Source organism: Nesoenas mayeri, assembly GCF_963082525.1.
Source record: "Nesoenas mayeri genome assembly, chromosome: 23".
Lineage (NCBI taxonomy): Eukaryota > Metazoa > Chordata > Aves > Columbiformes > Columbidae > Nesoenas > Nesoenas mayeri.
Window position 1 is genome coordinate 5,083,922 of NC_137574.1, and position 19,475 is coordinate 5,103,396.

Here is a 19,475-nt window from a genome sequence, read left to right on the forward strand (position 1 = left end):
TACCGATTCCTTCAATGGGTGAGCGGTTGGGAAACCACTTTGTGCCGCGAGCCGGGCTCTCTGGAAGGGAGCAGGAGGATGCGCTTGATGCATGAATGACACCGAGCCGACAACTCTTCCAGGATGCGGTTTGCACTCAGGTCCATCCGCAGAGACAGGGAAGGGTATTTACAGCAACCGACCCGACGCAGAAAAGCCACAACGCTGGTTACGATAATTTCCTTTTCCAATAGCTGCTCTGCTCACCATCTCTGTGGCTGTTTCATCCTTTTCTTCTGTACCTTTGCAACAAAACGCTGTGTCCTTTGCTTCGTTAGGCCAAAGCTTTTGACTTCTGCTTCACCCAAGGTTAGTTAAACAAGTAACAGAGGGAAATGCAGGCTCTTCTAGAAGCACATTGAGGTGAACCAGCCCCACAATGACTCTGCAGGTAAAGGTGAGCGCTAGGATCCCAGCAATTGCACTGGGTTCCAGCCCAAGGGGGATGCAGACTCCTTTTAAGAGGGAATAAGGCACGTGGATTCAGCCTGCAATCATGGGGAGAAAGCTGTGCATTTGTCACTGGGGTGAAGTCCCCTCACATTTGGGAGTGCAAGGCTTTGTGCCTCAGTTTCCCCACGAGCAGGGTGAAATTTTGAGCTGCTCTCAGCAGTGGGGACTGAAAGGGAGAGCCCAGGTTGTCAATGGCTGCTGTGAGCTGGAGGGATAGCTGGTGATTTTCCATGACTTCACTTGAGGTTTTGCCAGGGGTACATCCCTCCCACCCCCACGACACTTTTGCTGAGGAGTTATTTCAGCTGGGAGCCTGACGGTGCGGAGCCGGGAGCCCTCCCCCTCGCTGCCAAACCAGCCCCTGCCCCACTTTAGTCACACATCGCGAGCACTTGCTGGTGCTAATTTATTCAGTGACGGGGGAAGAGTCACCAGCGCGAAGGGCGGCTGCTGAAATCTGTGCCATGGGCGCCCCCGAGCCCCGTGGAAAGATGCAGAGTGGGCTCTTACAATCAGAGAATCACTTTGGTTAGAAAAGACCCTCACGATCAATGAGCCCAACCGTTAACCCACCCCTGGCACTGCCTCATGTCCTGAGAACCTCATGTCCGTCTGTCCAGCCCTCCAGGGATGGTGACTCCAGCACTGCCCTGGGCAGCCTGTTCCAATGCCCCACAGCCCTTTGGGGAAGAAATTGTTCCCAGATCCAATCTCAACCTCCCCTGGAGCAACTTGAGGCCGTTTCCTCTGCTCCTGGCGCTTGTTCCTGGGGAGCAGAGCCCGACCCGCCTGGCTCCAAGCTCCTTTCAGGCAGTTCAGAGATCAGAAGGTCTCCCCTCAGCTCCTGTTCTCCAGCTGAATCCCCAGGTCCCTCAGCCGCTCCATCACACTTGTGCTCCAGCCCCTCACCAGCTCCGTTCCCTTCTCTCCACTCGCTCCAGCAACTCAAGGCCTTTCTTGGTGTGAGGGGTCCAAAACTGACGCCAGGATCCGCGGTTTGGCCTCCCCAGGTCCCAGCACAGGGACGGTCGCTGCCCTGGGCCTGCTGGCCACACCAGTGCTGGTACCAGCCAGGATGCTGGTGGCCTCTTGGCCACCTGGGCTCACATGGGCTCATGTTCAGCCGCTGTCACCAACACCCCCAGGGCCTTTTTCTGCTGGGCAGCTTCACCTGCTCTTCCCCCACCTGCACACAAATACCCACCACAGCAGGCAGCTATTCCAGAAGAGTGGTGGCATTTGGCTTGGGCATTGGATGACCCCAACCACAGACAACTCAGATGGCCTTGGTAGCTCAAGAGATGTGGGAGAGTTCAGCCTTGTACTCACCCCTTTTGCTTTCCCTTCATTTTGTTCTGTACCTTCAGCAAGTTATTTAATCCCTTTGCTGATGGCGCAGCTAATTACTAAACAGCTTTGGCTCAGCTGCGGCTGAGTCGAGGTGGGGAGGACACCAGCGCGATTCCCAGCTGCAGTCAAGCTCTGAGGATGATGGGGCCCGATCCAGAACCAGGACAACTCTGCAACATCCCCCCGGCATCTTCACCCTCCCTGGGACACAGGGGTGAATGGGTCTCAGAGCTGCGGGCGCTCAGCTCCGTACAGGGCAAGGCAGGATCGTGGGGTGTAATCCCCACCTGGTCAAAATCTGCTCTTCTTCTCAATCATCCTCATGCTGGGGAGAACCACAACCCTCCCTGGCTGAGTCTCGGTCCTTTGGCACCTTGGCTGTGGTGTGGAAGGGGTGGATGAAGCCGGCAGAGGAGCACAAAGGGCAGGACTGGTCCCAGTAAGAAGCAGAGATGGGGACGAACCGTCGTCTGCCCCCACCCCATGCTGGGATTACCCACTGCTGCCCGGTGTCAGCCCCTGGCGTCTCACCCCCACGGTTCACGGCAAGCGACGGGACATGGCATGACATGGCAGAAGCAGCCGTGCGGGGACATCTGAGGACAGTGACATTTAAAAGGCAGCCAGGGGCAAAGTGCAGGCACTGGAGCTCTGTCTGTTTCTGTCTAACCCACATCCAGCAAGTCCACATCTTCAACCCAGACTCTTCCTTATGCAAAATGAGCCCGGAGCTGAAGCTTGCTCGGCACACCGGGCAGCGCCGCAGGAAGGCTTCTCCGACATTTCTCTTGCATTTTAACCCTCATTTCTTGCAAGAAACAAGGTTCTCACCCAGGTTGGCCAGAGAGGGGGTGGATGAACCATACCTGGGGACATCCCAGGCCAGGCTGGACGGGGCTCTGAGCACCCTGAGCTGGTGCAGATGTCCCTGCTTATTGGGGGGCACTGGGGGAGCTGGGAAGGTCCCTCCAACCCAAACCATTCTGTGATTCTATGATTCCATCTCTGTCCCCTCAAGATGTCCCCAGAGAGGCTAGCAAAGGTGCAGGCACTACAGGGCATCTATTAGTGCCCATGCTATCACTGTGCCCATTCAGTGGTCCTGGCACCCACCCTCTTTGCCACAGTTCCAACAGTGCATGCCCAGCCCTGCCTTGGTCTTCCTCACCTGATCTCGGGATGCTCAGCACCACACTGGATGAGCAGAGAGACCGGCCAGAGGAAATACAGTCCCCAGCACAGTTCCCCTGGTTTGGGGGATTTGAAAAAACAGCGCAAGCTTCAAATCGAGGGAACTAACACAAACCTGCTCCAGAAAGCGTGGAGAGTGTCGTGGTTTGTAGTAGGGTGGCAGCTCTTCTCCGTGTGAGCAGAGCTCTCATCTGAGCTTTTACCATCACAAAAAGCAGCACTGGGCATTAGTTCAGCTCAATTTCCAGCTCATTCCCTCTTAAAATGTCAGCTCTGTGGAGCTGAGCTAATGCAGTGAGCTCCGCGTCCTTGCCAGCAGCACCCGGTGCACCCCGGACACAGCCCTGCGCCGGCACCGCCAGCCCCAGGTCCTTGTGACCTTGTCCCCACCGTGCCTTCCACAAGGTCCCATGGCCATGCCCAGCCCAAGAGGACTGCAAAGGTGGTGGCCCCGACCATGCCACCATCAAAACACCACGCCTATGTTTTCATCCATCACCACCAAAGGGTGTCCATGAAGCATCCACGCCTGTTACGCCCACTGGCACAAAGTCCCTTGATGCAGCACTTTGCAGCCCCCCAGCACTTCAAGGGGCTTCTGGACACTCTGAGCTGTGACAAATGGCCCCGTGATCAAGCACAGGCAGCAGGGACAATCCCCCGATCCACCCCAGGAGGAGGAGGAGGTGAGAGCAGGATTGGGCCGATCCACATAAGACATCGCTGGGAGATGGGGGAAGAGCGTTTGCAGCTCAGCAGGGTTTTAAAGAAATTAAATGTAGGTAATTACATCAGTGCATGATTGGCTGGAGGAGAAGCAGGCGCGGTGGTTTCCATCCCGGTCGCTCTGTCTGAGCATCTTTCCATCCCTCCCTCCCTCCTGGGGGCACTGGGAAACAGGGTGGCCACAAAATCTTAAAATGAATGGAGGGAGGATGAAGGGGATGAACCCAACGCGCTGGCAACACATTTGCTGTCTGAGATGACAACGTCACGTGCCCTCTCTATTAAAAGCAAGCAGCGTATTAAAGCTCTCAAGCCCACAGGACACGCACAGGGTTGGGAGTCCCTTTCCACACCCAACGCATGCACAGCAGCAGAACCAACATCTTTTAGATGGTTTAGTGACCATTTTTACAGAGCGCTTTAAATTTCTGGCTTCTTTATGACGTGATTTTGGACCCTGGGCATCCTGCAGTGCTCTGTTCCTGCAGATATCAGACCAAGCAGAGCCCACGTGCTCTTGCCCAGCTCCACTAGCCCTGGCTTAGGGATGGGTCAGCAGCTCATCCCCAAGACCCACCACGTCACCATTGCAGAGCCAGAGCGGCTGCAATGCTGCAGTCCCTCCAGGGCGATGTAGGGGAAAATGATGCCATGTCCTCCTGTCATCTCCCCAAGCTCAGATGCTGCCTGCAATCCCCAGCCCACCTGAGATGACCTTTACCTGCAGTGCTCATACACAATCATGGAATCACAAGATCCCAGGCTGGTGGGGTTGCAGGAGCTCTGCAGATCCCCAGCCCAGCCCTGCTCACGCAGGGTCACAGAGCAGATCACACAGGTGGGTCCAGGGGGTTTGAATGGCTCAGAGCAGGAGACTCCACACCCGCTCTGGGCAGCCTGGGCCAGGCTCTGGCACCTCCCAGCAAACAAGTTTCTGCTCATGTTCACATGGAGCCTCCTGTGTTTCAGTCTGTGCCCGTTGCCCCTCACCCTGGCGCTGGGCACCACTGAACAGAGTCTGGTCCATCCTCTGACACCCACCCTGAGATATTGATCAGCATCAATAAGATACAGGGGTGTTCACTGAACGAATCTCAGGACACACACATCTGTCAGACAGAGCTCCCTGATCTGGTCTCCACTGGGTAAATGCACCAATTTATCTCAACCAGTATTGGAAGGGGCCTGGTTTGGACAACTGCAAGCCCATTCCTGCCAAAATTCCATGATTTTAGGCCAGCTTGTCTGAAGTGACGCATGCCGCTGGGTTTCACCTTGCTACCATCCCCATGAGGACTTCAGTTTATGCAGACAGAGCAGCAACGCCTCCCTGATGCAGAAATCCACCCTGTGCAGGAGCCCAAAAGGATTGAATTTACCCTGGACCCAGCATCTTGAAAACAGGAGGTGGGATTTCTCTGCATTGTCCTTTGCATGGGGCTCGGCCATCCTAAAGGACATGGTGGCCCATTAGGCTTGACGAGCGCCAGGCAAAGCATTCACAGCACCAGGTGTGCACGTTAACACCCACCCTGCAGATCCGTCATTGTCATGACAGTGTCGTCCCTTTCCCATCTCCAACATCCCAACCACACCTGCCAGCCACCACATTTCAGCTCAGCAGAGTCACCTCCACCTATCTGGAGCTGCTCAGAGCTGACACCCCAGGATAACGCAAGGGCTGGGCTCACACCCAGCGATGCGCTGCATCCTTACGGGCGAAGAAGCACACAAAACCTCTCCAGAGGTGCTCCCACCCCAGATGTGGCATTGTCCTGGTTTTGTTAAAAATAAGTTTCTCTTTCAGTGAATTTTGCCTGTGGCTAAAGCCTTCACATTAACTGCATTTTCCTGGAGAACCAGACACATGTTTTGGTAAACCTAGCAATGGAATGCAAACTTATTGATAAGCATGGATGGACATCTCGGGAGAGGGGCGACAAGAAACAAGTGACCAAGAAACTGACCAACTGTGTATAACATTCCATTCACATGAATACTTCATATAAAAGTGGGAGATCACGAGGATCTCGTCCCTTCTGCTTATGGCGACATTAGCAGAGGACCTTGCTAGTCGTCCCTGCGAACTGAGGCCAGTGACAGACTGAATCCAGCTCCGGTTGGCTGTAGAGTCCAGTCCAGGACTTCGGGTGCCTGCCCTGCAGTTGCTGAGACTTTCAAGATTGGTTTCGTATATTTTGTATTATTTTCTCTATTCTTATTAGTAGCATTAGTAAAACATTGTTAATTTTTCCAACTCTCTTCTCTCTGTCCTTCTTTCCCTCCCGATCGCCTGTGCTGAGTGGAAGGGGGAGAGGGAGGGGCAAAGGGGGAAGTGGCGGGTGAGAGGAGGTTGACAATACACCTGCCAGGGTTTTATTGTCACCCCACAATCTAACCCTCGACAGGCATCCACCTGAACAAGACTCATCCCTCTTTATGGCCAAAGCCACCTTCCTTCCAGGCACTGGCTCCCTGTGGCACCTTTGTATGCCCAAACCCTTTCAGGCACGGAGGAGGCACAGACACAAGCCCACCTTGCTCCTAGATCTCAAGGGATTTCCAAAGAGCATTGGCCAAGCCTGAGGGCTGAAAGAAGATAAGGAACAAATCTTCCAGAGAATCTCTAGTTCCTGAGGGCCAAGAAACAAATACCTTCCCAAACTGGGTCTCAGCATCAACTCTGCCCTTTGTGAAGCATCCAGCCATCATCAAGCTGGCGAACACAGGACAGGACCAGACAAAACGGCTCCTGGGTCAACCTTGGTCTCGTGAGCAGGAAAAAATGGGTTTTCTGGTGGGACTGATGTTCTGAAAAGCAATTACACATGAAGACATCCCCTACGGATTATGCTGTGCTCTGGCCCAGGGCCCAAGTCATTCTGGGTTTGGATTTTAATTAGGCCCGTTTTGGTATCTGTTCTCTACTTCCCTCCAGATAATGATTTAATTATTGCAGACATGTCTTCAAATTAGCAGCTTCCTCAGTGGTTTATTCAGCTGGGATCTCCACAATTACAGAGCCCATCTCACCGCCATCAAAAGAGAGGCTGGAGGGAACAAAGGAAACCAAAATGCTTCCTGGAAAGAGAAACCACACAAGCACCCAGCTCCTGAGCAGGGGCCACTGCCAAGCCCTTCTCCTACAGGTATCCATGTCTCACAGTTGGTTGAGCTCGAAACACACCCCAAACACCTGCATCAAGCACGACCATGGTGGCATCAAGGCTAGTCTTGTCTTCCCACCATCAAACTTCTTACCCAGCAGAGCACAAGTAGGTAGAGAGGCCAAGCAAGGTGAAAGGGATGCACCATGAGCTGGGACACACAGCGATCCCAAAGGGGTCGCATTTTCATAGAACCATAGAATCATAAAATCACAGAATCAGACAATCAATTTGGTTGGAAAAGACCCTCAAGATCATGGAGTCCAACCATTCCCCCACCCCTGGCACTGCCCCATGTCCTGAGAACCTCATGTCCTTCTGTCCAACCCTCCAGGGATGGTGACTCCAGCACTGCCCTGGGCAGCCTGTTCCAATGCCCCACAGCCCTTTGGGGAAGAAATTGTTCCCACATCCAACCTCAACCTCCCCTGGCGCAACTTGAGGCCGTTTCCTCTGCTCCTGGCGCTTGTTCCTGGGGAGCAGAGCCCGACCCGCCTGGCTCCAAGCTCCTTTCAGGCAGTTCAGAGATCAGAAGGTCTCCCCTCAGCTCCTGTTCTCCAGCTGAACCCCCCAGCTCCCTCAGCCGCTCCCATCACACTTGTGCACTTTGGGGGAGCCCCTAGGAGAAGGGACCTGGTGAGGACCCTGCTCACTGTGAAGCCGCAAGTGCCCATGTGCTCTCCCCATGGTTGGTACCACCAACACAAGCCCCCCATGCTGGGAAGGACCACGAGGGAGAGGAAAAGGCAGGTGCCTGGTGGGGCCCGGCAGAGCAGGATGCACAGCTCCTGATGACAAGCCCAGTCTCCTCATCCAGCAGTGTGACACGCTGAAGTCCTGCAACGCTCCAGGTGTGAGAGGTGAAGGCTGGAGAGAGAATAGCAGAATAGGTTGCTCAAAAGAAATACCAGATGTGCACGCGAAGCCAAGGACACGGCACAGAGAGACGACACGACTTGGTGCCGAGGAGCATTAACTCACCCACAGAAAAGCCAAGTCCCTGGCTAAAGAGCCAAGCAGGCAGGTTCCTCACTGTGAGGCCGGGGCTGAGCATCTCCGCACTGCAAGGTTCTGACAAACCCTCCTCCCCAGCACCATCCCTCTCCCCAGACCAGGCTGAGAAAGAGGGCACACGCTCAGGAGGTTCCCCATCTCTTATTACAAAGGTCAACAAGCTCCAAGGACACAACCTTGCTCCTTTTCCACTGAAGCACTTGAAAGACCAACTGCACATTGCGTTCCTCACCAGTACTGCTACAATCCCCAGTTTCCTACCAGGGAACCAGATTCTGCAGCTGGAAAGCTCCACGGCCTCTCTCTGCTGTAGCACGGGCAGCAGCGGAAAAGCTCCGCCGGCTCCTCTGCCGCTGCAGTTCACACTCCAGCAGATTCACCCAAACCAGCTGCAGCTCCCGCTGCTGCAGAAGAGCCCTCGAGCACGGCCACGCACAATTCTGTGGCTGAAAAGCCAGAATAATGCCCCATTTGTGAGGTTAACCACACTCTCCTTCCCTGGTTTCCCTACTGAACACGAGAAATCAGCTGGGTAGCAAAAATAGCTGGGTGATGCAGCTTGTCATCCCAGCTAACGGGCTTGGGGACACGGCCCCGGTGGCCCTTGTGCTCCCGGTGGGATCCGCAGCCCCAGCGCCACATCGCTATGGGGCATCACCCGGCTTTGTCCTCCCCACCAGCCACCACGAGCCCCCGAGCGTTTTGAGCTCTCCAGCCCATCAGATTTGCTAAGAGAGACCAACGTGTCTGAGAGCGAGCGGGGGGAGAGAAAAGGCCGTGATGACACAAGCCCTTTAGTTTCATTTCCTTAAGAAACCAGGCTAAAGAAGATGGGAGTGGAAGCGACACACGAGAGAGAAGGATTTTCATTAACCCGATCAAACCTCCTTGGGATGTGATAACAGAGGCAATAACAGACACCTCCCCTCTGGCCGAGGACAAAGAAAGGCTTCCTAGTCACGAAGAGGAGGAAGAAAATTGGACTAGAAGAAAGGAAATGACTCAAAAATGGCTGAAATGTCAGATGTTATTAAAAAGCCTTCACCCAGAGAGAAATAATGACTGATGAGAACCGGGATACAGCGGGAGATGTTGAACAGCTGCAGAACAATCGGGATGGGGAGCGAACACCTGAGAAAGGCTCCGCTCACCCATGAAAGCCGCCCTGGTGACCATAGCGGTGGGCTGATTTCTGGTGGTGTTCTTGGGGTGGCCTAGCAGAAATTTGGGGTGCTGAGAGGCCATGCTGGCGAAGAAGGTGACAGCAGCTGCAAGGGATGGTGGTGAAACGCCTCCGTATTTTGAAGCATCCTCACAGAGGCCACTCATCCCGCTCTGCCGCCATCCCCGGGCCACCATGCCGCTATGCCATGTCACCATGACCCTGCTCTGGCTCTTGAGGAGAGGAGCACGGATGCTGCCTTGTTTCCTCAGGCCAGATTCTGCAACTCAGCTGCCAGAATCCTGAGCAGACAAGCAAATGGAGGAGTCACTCTGGCATCCCCCCTGCGAGGGGACACCCACTCTGACCCCGCCAGGAACCATCCATCATCTTCCTGGGGTGGGTTAGAAGGGGGTGGTCAGTAGGTCAGAGAGGTTCTCCTGCCCCTCTGCTCTGCCCTGGGGAGACCACACCTGGAATCTTGTGTCCAGCTGTGGCCCCTCAGTTCCAGCAGGACAGGGAACTGCTGCAGAGAGTCCAGCGCAGCCACCAAGATGCTGCAGGGAGTGGAGCATCTCCCGTGTGAGGAAAGGCTGAGGGAGCTGGGGCTCTGGAGCTGCACAAGAGGAGACTGAGGGGGGACTCATTCATGTCTACAGATATCTAAAGGGGGAGTGTCAGGAGGATGGAGCCAGGCTCTTCTGGTGACAACCAGTGACAGGACAAGGGGCAATGGGTGCAAACTGGAACACAGGAGATTCCACTTAAATTTGAGAAGCAACTTGTTCCCGGTGAGGGTGTCAGAGCCTGGCCCAGGCTGCCCAGGGGGTTGTGGAGTCTCCTTCTGTGCAGACATTCCAACCCGCCTGGACACCTTCCTGTGTAACCTCATCTGGGTGTTCCTGCTCCATGGGGGGATTGCACTGGATGAGCTTTCCAGGGCCCTTCAACCCCCGACACTCTGGGATTCTGTGATTCAGAGGAGCTGAGCCCGAGCATCTGCAGGCAGGGCTGAGCAGAGCCGTTGCTGCCAGCAGCAGCTGGTGCCCATGTTGGGCAAGTCCGGCCTCACACAGCCCTGGCCTTTTCAGGTTTTTTGAGGCTTTTTCAGGCTTTTGGAGGCTTTTTCATGCTGTGGCGGTGACAGGCGGGGAGGGCAGTGTCTGGGCTGCAGCGGTGTCGTGCAGCATTGCGGGCTCCAGAGCAAAGGCAGCTCCATCCCAGACCGGGAGGCTGAGCTGAAGTCAGAGAATCACAGAATCATGGAATCATTTTGGCTAAAAGAGACCCTCAAGAGTCCGACTATAACCTAACTCTAGCACTAACCCTTGTCCCTAAGAACCTCATCTATTTTTCTTTTAAACACCTCCAGGCATGGTGACTTTGTTCGTAGATCGGCTCTCCCTGCCAACAAGGCCAAGAGACCGAATCTGCTAGGGAGAAAAGCTTGCTTGCTTCTGAGTTACACACCAGTTTGCCCAGTGCCCTGTGTGAACTGGAAACACCAGCACACCCTCTGTGTTCACCCATTATAGAGCGGCCCAGATGCTCAACCCAAAGTGGTCAGTCCTATATTTTGCGTCTCAAAGCCAGACATGTAAATTATATATGTGCCGCGAAGAGGATGGAATAGACACATGGGACACACAAGGAGGGTTAATGGGGATGAGGCACAGTACACCATGGTTTTGACAGCTCCTAAAACACGCAGCGATTTGGACACAAGAGCATCCTCGTGGGTAACACCAGCCAGATGTGTGCGTCCACCTCTGGTCCCCACACCACAGGGACGGCTTGGGGGCTTGGAAAAGATGAGTTTTGGGGGGCACTTTGCTTGATGCCACATCAGGGATGAGTTTTACCTCCTGGACGTTGCTTCCCTGAATGCTGCTGCACCCCTGATGAACAGCATGGAGGGCAAAAGTAATAAATGTTCATGCACCCCAAAGATCGACACGGCATTACTTAAAGATCAGATCTCAAGAGCAGAATTTCACCCTTTGTAGTGTAACAGATGTCCTGCACTGAGCCATGCAGCAATATTTAAACAAAAAATGGTGGCTGTACAATAGCCAAGTCATTTGAGAATTAAAGCGCTGGTATTTTTAGGCAGCGGGAGTACGTGTGGGAGAGATCTCAAAGTGCAGGCTGATGCCATTTGCTGCAGGGCAGTTAGAATTAGATTTATTGACGACGTGTGATTTGAAAGCGACACCAGCGTTCACGAAGAGCCGTGCAGTGATCAGCAATGCTGGGGCTTATTGCGGCTTCGTTTGAAGAGACAAAATGTCTTTATACACATGTCAACACAAAGGACACACAGAACGAAAGCCGCTTCTGCTTGCAGAGATGCTCTGATTGCCATCTCCAAAAATGGCCCCTGCAAAAGTCTGGGAACTAAATTAACTAGAAGCACATGATCGAAAATGGTAAGAAATGCTCTTTTTTTAAGATGGCAGCTCCAAATTGTTGGCAATAGTTGAGTGATTATCATCCAGGTTTTGATGCTGGGGAGGAGGAAAGAGAAGTCTTTTCTCTCCATCAAACACGAGCTGCTCTCTGAGAGGCACATCTGGATATCAGACAGATAATGGCAGCAAAGCGAAGCCTTTCTTGGTCTGGGCTAGAAGGAAAGGCAGCTCAGATCAAGAGAGATGAACCTTCTGGCTCCAATTAAACGCTTAATGGGTTAAAATGAGTTAAGTCATGTTATTGTGAACACGGTGACCGGAGAGCCCAAGCCCTCAGAGTGGTTCGGGGAGGTGCTGGGATGCTGGCAGTGACCTTGGAGACCTCGCTCTGTCCCCTGTGTCCCAATGAAGCTCATGAGCACCTGCCTGGCAAGGAGTGAGGTCAACAACTCTCAGCAGGCAGATGGGGATCTCCAGGAATTCCATCCATCCGATCTCTAGCACAGCCAGGATTTCCAAGTGGCAAAGCAGTAGCCAACACCTGGTTTGCTCAGCCCCTCCATGGGTCACAGAATCATAGAATCACAGAATGGTTTGGGTTGGAGGGACCTTCCCAGCTCCCCAGTGCCCCCCCTGCCATGAGCAAGGACATCTGCACCAGCTCAGGGTGCTCAGAGCCCCGTCCAGCCTGGCCTGGGATGTCTCCAGGGATGGTTCAGCCACCACCTCTCTGGCCAACCTGGGCCAGGCTCTCACCACCCTCAGGGCCAACAATTTCTTTCTCATGTCCAGCCTGAATCTCCCTCCTTTAGTTTAAAACCATCACCCCTTGTCCTGTCGCAACAGCCCCTGCTCAAAAGTCTGTCCCCATCTTTCTTATGGGCCCCTTTTAAGTACAGAAAGGCCACAATAAGGTCTCCCCAGAGCTTCTCTTCAGGTGCCCCTTTGCTGATGCTGGACCCATGGTCAGACATCACCACCACTGACACCTCAGCCCCGCAGCAACCATGATGGTGACACAGGGACAGGATCTCTATTGCAACCGGCACCTGTGCACAGGGATGCAGCCAATGGCAACGCCAGCTGGGGTGGGAAACATGTAACCGGCACAACGGGATGGCAAACGCACCAGCAGGAACATGTCTCAGTGACACCCACTCTGCCTGACCCCCACCAGCCCTGGCAAGAAACAGGCTGTGGTGATACTGGGAAGCCCCATGGAAACAAGGAGGACAAAAGAGGAGAAAAGAGAGGAGAGAAGAGAGGAGAGAAGCGGGATCTGGCCATGCCACCCTCACATCTCCTCCCCACCACCCCTTGCTGAGAGCGGGGAGCTCGGCTTTGCAGCGTGCCAGGGAAAGCACAAACACGGGGACAAGAGATCCAGCAGCACCAAAGCCACCTTGTCCTGCAGAGACACCAGCCAAGCCACCGCAGCGCTTCCCGAGCCTCAACATGACACTGTGTGCCCAAATGGACCTTGAAATGCTGCCCTGCGCTCCCCAAACCCAAATCTCACCCAGGGAGACCCTCAATTTAGCTGGGTGCTCCTTTGGAGACGGAATTTCAAGGCACGGTGCTTTCCACCACCCCAGGGACACGGAGCTCAGGTCTGTCCCCCAATGACCGAGGACAGGAGGGTGCAGAGCCCATGTCCCCTGGCTCTGCTCTGATTTGAGTTCCCCGAGTGGCATCGCAGACCGTGGAGCCATTAAGGTGCTTCCTGAGAGCTCGTTCCCCCAAACGAGAACGTCATCTCGCAACCTCGCCCGGAGAAATCGCACTCGCACAAGGTACTTGCGCATTATGTGGGACAGTTGGGGACCAGAATAACTTCCTCTCCTGGCTGATCAGCGTGTGAATAAATCAGCCACAGCCAAAAATAACCTCTGGACCTTTTTTGACTCCTTCCTGCAAAACAGTTTGCAGAGAGGGGGTAGATGCTAGAAAGAGGCCAAGATCTCGTTAGTCCAGCTGCCAGGCACTGAATTACAGGGCAGATTAACTGGATTACTGAGGTTATAAACTTTGGACAAGCCCATCTTTCCCCTCACTGTCCGCAGCCCCTGGCACCATGAATTCCTGCCCAAGGAACAGCAGTAGGCAGCACCACCAAGCCTATTTAATTCATGATTAAGAGCCTGAGATCAGGTTTATGACACCTGTGTTAATGCCACAGCATGGCTATAAACACCCTTCCTGATTTTGGAAGGCAGAAAGGCCAGGCTTGGGCAGCAGAGGATCTGTCTGAGGATGCCCTGCGCTAACGAGACTCCCGGAAAGGTGAGCGCTGGGCCAGCTGAGTGGCCGAGCATCCTCCCTTCCCAGGCTCCAGCCATTCCACCTTCCTCTTGACCCCACCAGGGCACCACGCAGCCCACAGCCCCACAGCAGCACCTTCCTCAATGGCCTCAAGTTGCACCAGGGGAGGTTGAGATTGGAAATCAGGAACAATTTCTTCCCCAAAGGGCTGTGGAGCATTGGAACAGGCTGCCCAGGGCAGTGCTGGAGTCACCATCCCTGGAGGGCTGGATGGATGGAGATGAGGTTCTCAGGGACACAAAGCAGTGCCAGGGGTGGGGAATGGTTGGACTCAATGATCTCGAGGGGTTTTTCCAACCAAAATGATTCTCTGATTCTGTCCCAGCACACCAGCTGCATTGCAAATGGTGCAAGCTGGGAGGTAAAACCCATCCATAATTACGGAGAAAATTCATTTCTACCAAGAAAGGGTGGAAACAAAACCTTTAAATCAATGCACCTGAGGGATGAACAGCGATTTGGGGAGGGGTTCCCTTCCCCTGCTGCACCATCCTGCCCTGGCGATGGATCCTCAGCCCTCCAGGAGGCTGGATGGAGTGCTGAGTGGGCAGAGCAGCCTCCCCTGCCGCACAGCCCCGCAGCACACTGCTCACTAGTTAAAGAAATCGCCCGCACGCTGCCAACGTCTCAGCTCCCCCGGAGGAGCTGGGCCCATGCCCCGGCGTTTCCTAGCGTGGCACAGCCTCCCGACCCCCCGGCACGCAGCGGCAGCCGATGTCGGCTCGGAGCTGCAGAGGAGAGAGAAATCACGCAGCAAAAATCCCTGGGAACTGCCCTCTCCTGGAAATCAGTCGCAATGGACAGGAGGATGGGGAAATGAGCTCTCATCTGCCACTTGTTTTCTGCCTTTTTTTTTGGATGCAATTAACGGCAGCCACCCAGCCGGTACCTCCTCGCGCTTGCTAACAGAAGCGTGGTAGAAACTGCAAACCCGGAGCCGAAAAAAAAAATGCATAAAAATCTGCATTTCAGATAAATTCCAGCCTTGTCAGTCCTGCAGGATTACAGCGCTGGAAACAGTGACCCGGGAGCTGATTTAAAACACCAGGGTGGAGATTCAGGATAGAAAGGGCAAGGTGGAGGACACGGGGTCAGTCACCTCCTGGCCGGTGACTTTTGGCCCTGTGTTTTGGGGAAGGTTTGGCACCCGGTGTCAAAATCCCTCCATGTCCCCACTGCGGGATGGAAATCGCTGCACTGCCAGGGGCTGAGCGGCTTTGCACAAAGATGAGGGAGAGAGATGAACACCCGCTTCATTCCTTCGGGCACCCTCACCGTGCAATTCAAACCGAGGGCTTCACAACCACGAGGATTTTAACCTGCTTGACCACAGCACAAAATGAAGGAATATCCAATTATATCAGTGCAACTCTCTTTTAGCAAAGAGCCTTGAATCATTTTTCACCACTTCTGCTCCAGATGGGTCCAAACACAGACCTGGCCCCCAACGCTGCAGTTGTTTCATGTGATATTTTCCCGGCTTTCCTCCCAAATGCCAACTCGTGTGAGCGCACCCACACGTGCACCCACCTCCGAGCCTTTCGGCATCGCTTGCTCATAGAGGGGCCCGTTAATAGCTGAAAACTCCCAAACGCATCCCTCAGGAGGCTGGTCAGGGCTTGGACCCACCTGTGGAGCCCTCACCCTTGGTCAGGACCATCATCCTCACACTCACCGAAAGCATCTGTACATTGGGGGGTATGTTATAGCATTTAACACCTCTTTGGGAAGCAAGTCGAGCAACGGATCCAACGTCCTTCCCCTCCGGTTAACAGCCTGGAGACCTCCCTGCTCACTTTTGGGAAGCATCTGGGAGATGTCAGACTCACCAAAACACTCTTTAGGAGGAAATTAATTGTAAAATGAGGTTTCGAGGTTTGCTGAAGAACCCAGTATCTTTCTGCTTTGCTGGAAAATAATAAATGGCACTGCCCAGGCAGTGGGCAGAGATGTCAAAGTCACTCCCTGTCCCCAGAGAGCTGAGACCTCCAGATGCGCTTCCAGTTGGGTCCCAGTTTGGGGGAGGCTCCAGGGCTGCTTTCCCCAGCTTCAGTGTGAATTCTCACCTCCAACAGGGTGTTGGGCTCTTCCCCAGCACTGACTCACAGCCACAACCTCCCCACCCAGCACACCGAGACCATCGCTCACCCACCATCCTTGTCCCTGTCCCCCAGCGGGAGCTGCGTGAAAGGGCAAGGGTTTCAAAAAGAGCCAGCAAAAGATACAGACAAAGAAGTTCTTAGGGTGGTTTTTACTCCTGGCACCTTCACAGACAAACGATGGGCAGGAAGCCAAATCTCCAGCAGGTTCAGTCCTCCAGCATCTGCATTTCAGCTGCTGGTGAGCGCCAAGGCACAGCTGGACTGAGCCACCGGTGCAGAGCGAGACCTGCTCGCCCTCACCATGCAGCCAGAAAGCTGCACGGAGGCGGCTGAGTCACTTCATCCCACATCTGCCCAGCCACAGCTAAGATGGCCACCCCAGAAAGCCAGATCCCACCAGCAGTCCCACCAGTGGTGACTCAGGAACCTCTGGTTTGGGGGGTCCCCGCTGCCCTGCAGCTGGTGGTCCAGGTCCTGGACAACCTCCAGTGTGTCTCCTGGGAATGAGATGCAGGAGGCACCTGCACCAAAGCCAAGCAGTCATCCGTGTCCCTGAGCACCTCCTGGTCCTGGTGGGGACAGCACCAGCAACCTGTGCTGGTGCCTCCCGGACAAATCTCCAAGGGGAGATCAGTCCCATTTCCCAACCAGCACCATCTGGAGATGCCAAGGGCACAGACACCCAAGACCCCCAGACCATCAGAACTATGAAGACATCAACCTTCCATCTCCTCGAACAGTGCCACAACCGAAAAGCTCCCAAACCACACATGTACATTCATCCCGGTACCAAACTCCAGCTCACACTTTGCGTCTGCACCAGCTCGCGCCTGCAAAGTGGCATCGTGGTGGTGTCAAACCCACCAGGAGAACCTCATGCCAGTGTACCAGCAGATGGTGGCAAACAAGCTTGGATGAATACTCTGCCAGCCCCGACTTGGCCAAAACCAAGGCGTCCCCAGAAGGTTTTGCACAGCTTTAACAAAACCCAGCTTCCTAAGCCAATTGCTGTGATAATGATGCAATTTAGGGGATAAACAAGCCCTTTAAGGGCTGGTGTTATTCAGGAGAAAATCACCATGTCTGGAGGCAGTGTGCCACAGCCGTGAGGAGACGGCACCAGCCGAAAAGAGGATGGGAAGCAGCGTGAGCACAGCTGGAGCTGGCTAAGCTGGCTGGATGCTCACTGGGCTGGTCCAGCCCTGGGCACAGTGGGCAACCACTCGGTGCCAATGTCCAGGCTGGACCAGCCTGGTGAGCATCTGCCCAGTGCTGAGCTGTGGGCTGGACCAGTTTGGTGGGCGTTTGCCCCTGAACCAGCCCCACAAGCATCTCTCTTGTGAGAATCCCAGCCGGGGATGCAGCCCGGAGCTCGGTGCCAGGCAGATGCTCCCCAGGGCTGATTCAGCCCAGCGCTCGGTGCCGCGGGGATGCTCACTGAGTGGATGCTCGTGGGGCTGATCCAGCCCTGAGCTCAGCACTGGGTGGATGCTCGCAAGGCGGATGCTCGCTGGCTGGAGCCGGTACTGAGGGAGGCAGGAGACGGCGCTGGGAAATCAGAGAAGCAGGAGAAGGCCGTGGTAGGACCGGTCTTATCAGGATGCCCGCCCTCCCTCTCAGCGTCAGGTGGAATCATGGGGGGGTGGTGCGAAGGGATAGCTTGGGAGCAGATTGGGGGGCTGCCAGGGGCAGAGAGCAGGGGAAAAATCAAGGAACCCCCCATTGCACTCGTGGATTAGAGGAATCACGGCCACTCCACCCCACGCAGCCTCCGAGGGGGTGGATGTGTCCACCCCTTCACCCCTCCTGTCTGCACACCCTGCGGGGATGGGGGGCTGAGCAGCCCCCTGGCTCAGCTGCCCCGCCTGGGGGTCATGTCGGGGGAGAGCAAGTCCTCCCATGCCCCAGCTCGGGGTTAAGGATGACACCCCGCAGCTCAGACTCAACCCAAGGGACACGGCGGAGCTCAGCACATCCCCTGACTCAGACACCCCCTCCAAGGGGTAACGGGCTGCGAGACAAAGCACCCCCGGGCTAACGCACCCCCCCGGGGGGCAGAGCATCCCCGCGGGGCACAGTAGGGCAGAGCATCCCCATCCCAGCCCCACCTGGGGGGCGATGGGAGCAAAGCCCCCCCGGGGGGAGCAGCGCATCCCCTCGGGGGCGAGCTGAGCATCCCCGGGCGGGAGGCAAAAACGGCAGAGCCCCCGCGTCCAGCCGCACCATGGGGGGGCTGAGCACCTCCTGCCCGGCCCCACCGGGCGGCCACGGGGGCCGAGCATCCCCCGTGGGCCGCGTGGGGCCGCCCGGCCCCGCCCGCACTCACCGAGCGCCGAAGTCGCTGGAAGCCGCCGCCGCCGCTGCCGCCGCCGCTGCCGCCCCGCCCCTGCGTCAGCGGCCCCGCCTGGCCACGCCCACGGACACGCCCTCCCGAGTGGCCACGCCCCGCGGGGATGGGGGTCGAGGGGCACAACAGGATCGGGGGGGCAGGAGCCGTCCTGGGGGGCAGAAACCTCCATGGGGTGGGCAGGAAAATCCCTGGGGAAACGAACCGCCCTGGGGGATGCAAGGAGCCACCCCGCCCAGGGTTTAGGAGCCCCCATGGGGTGGCTCATCCCGCCCCAAAGGTAGAGGGGCAGGAGCACAGCCAGGCTGTGGGGAAGCCAACGCCTGGGGGGTCCCTTTCCCCGCCCCGTTACGTGGGGAGCAAAGCTGGGGCCAGGCGGGGACCCCGTGTCCTGTCGCCACCCCCTCCTCACCGAGGCTCCGCTCCGAGCTGGGGGAACGGGCACATTGGTGCTCCTGATTTGGGTAAAACCAATCACCCTCAGTTCTCTTGCTAAAATAGAATCACAGAATCATTCAGGTTGGAGGAGACCCTCAAGATCATCCAGTCCAACCCCCAGCACTACCCCATGTCCTGAGAACCTCATGTCTGTCTGTCCAACCCTCCAGGGCTGGTGACTCCAGCACTGCCCTGGGCAGCCTGTTCCAATGCCCCACAGCCCTTTGGGGAAGAAACTATTCCCCGGATCCAACCTCAACCTCCCCTGGTGCAACTTGAGGCCGTTTCCTCTCGTCCTGGTACTTGTTACTAAATGGGGTTTGAGATGTGCACAAACTACAGTGGGAGCAGCTCACGGGCGAACCTGCCCCATCACCCTGCCCAGCACACAGAGGTGTCGTCAGCAGATAAGTAATTAATTTGCAGCCCTTGAAATCATAAGATGCTACTCACACCCTCACAGAGCCACCAGCATCCTCAGGCATCCATCACCCAGGACCAATTCGTGGCAACACAGAAGGGACAGAGGGATCCCTGGTGTCACCAGAGCAGCAGCATTTCCTTCCTCTCACTGGTTTTTATCAGGGACATCAAGCTCATTCCTCAGTATTTTTCCTGGAGGAATTTGGGGATGTGTCTGATAAATGCACCCAACTGCTGGAGGAGAGAGTGAGCTGGACCCAAACACCAGCTGGACTTGCAAACAGCCACCTTCACGCTGCTTTTGTCACATCCTGATAAAATTTCATCTGT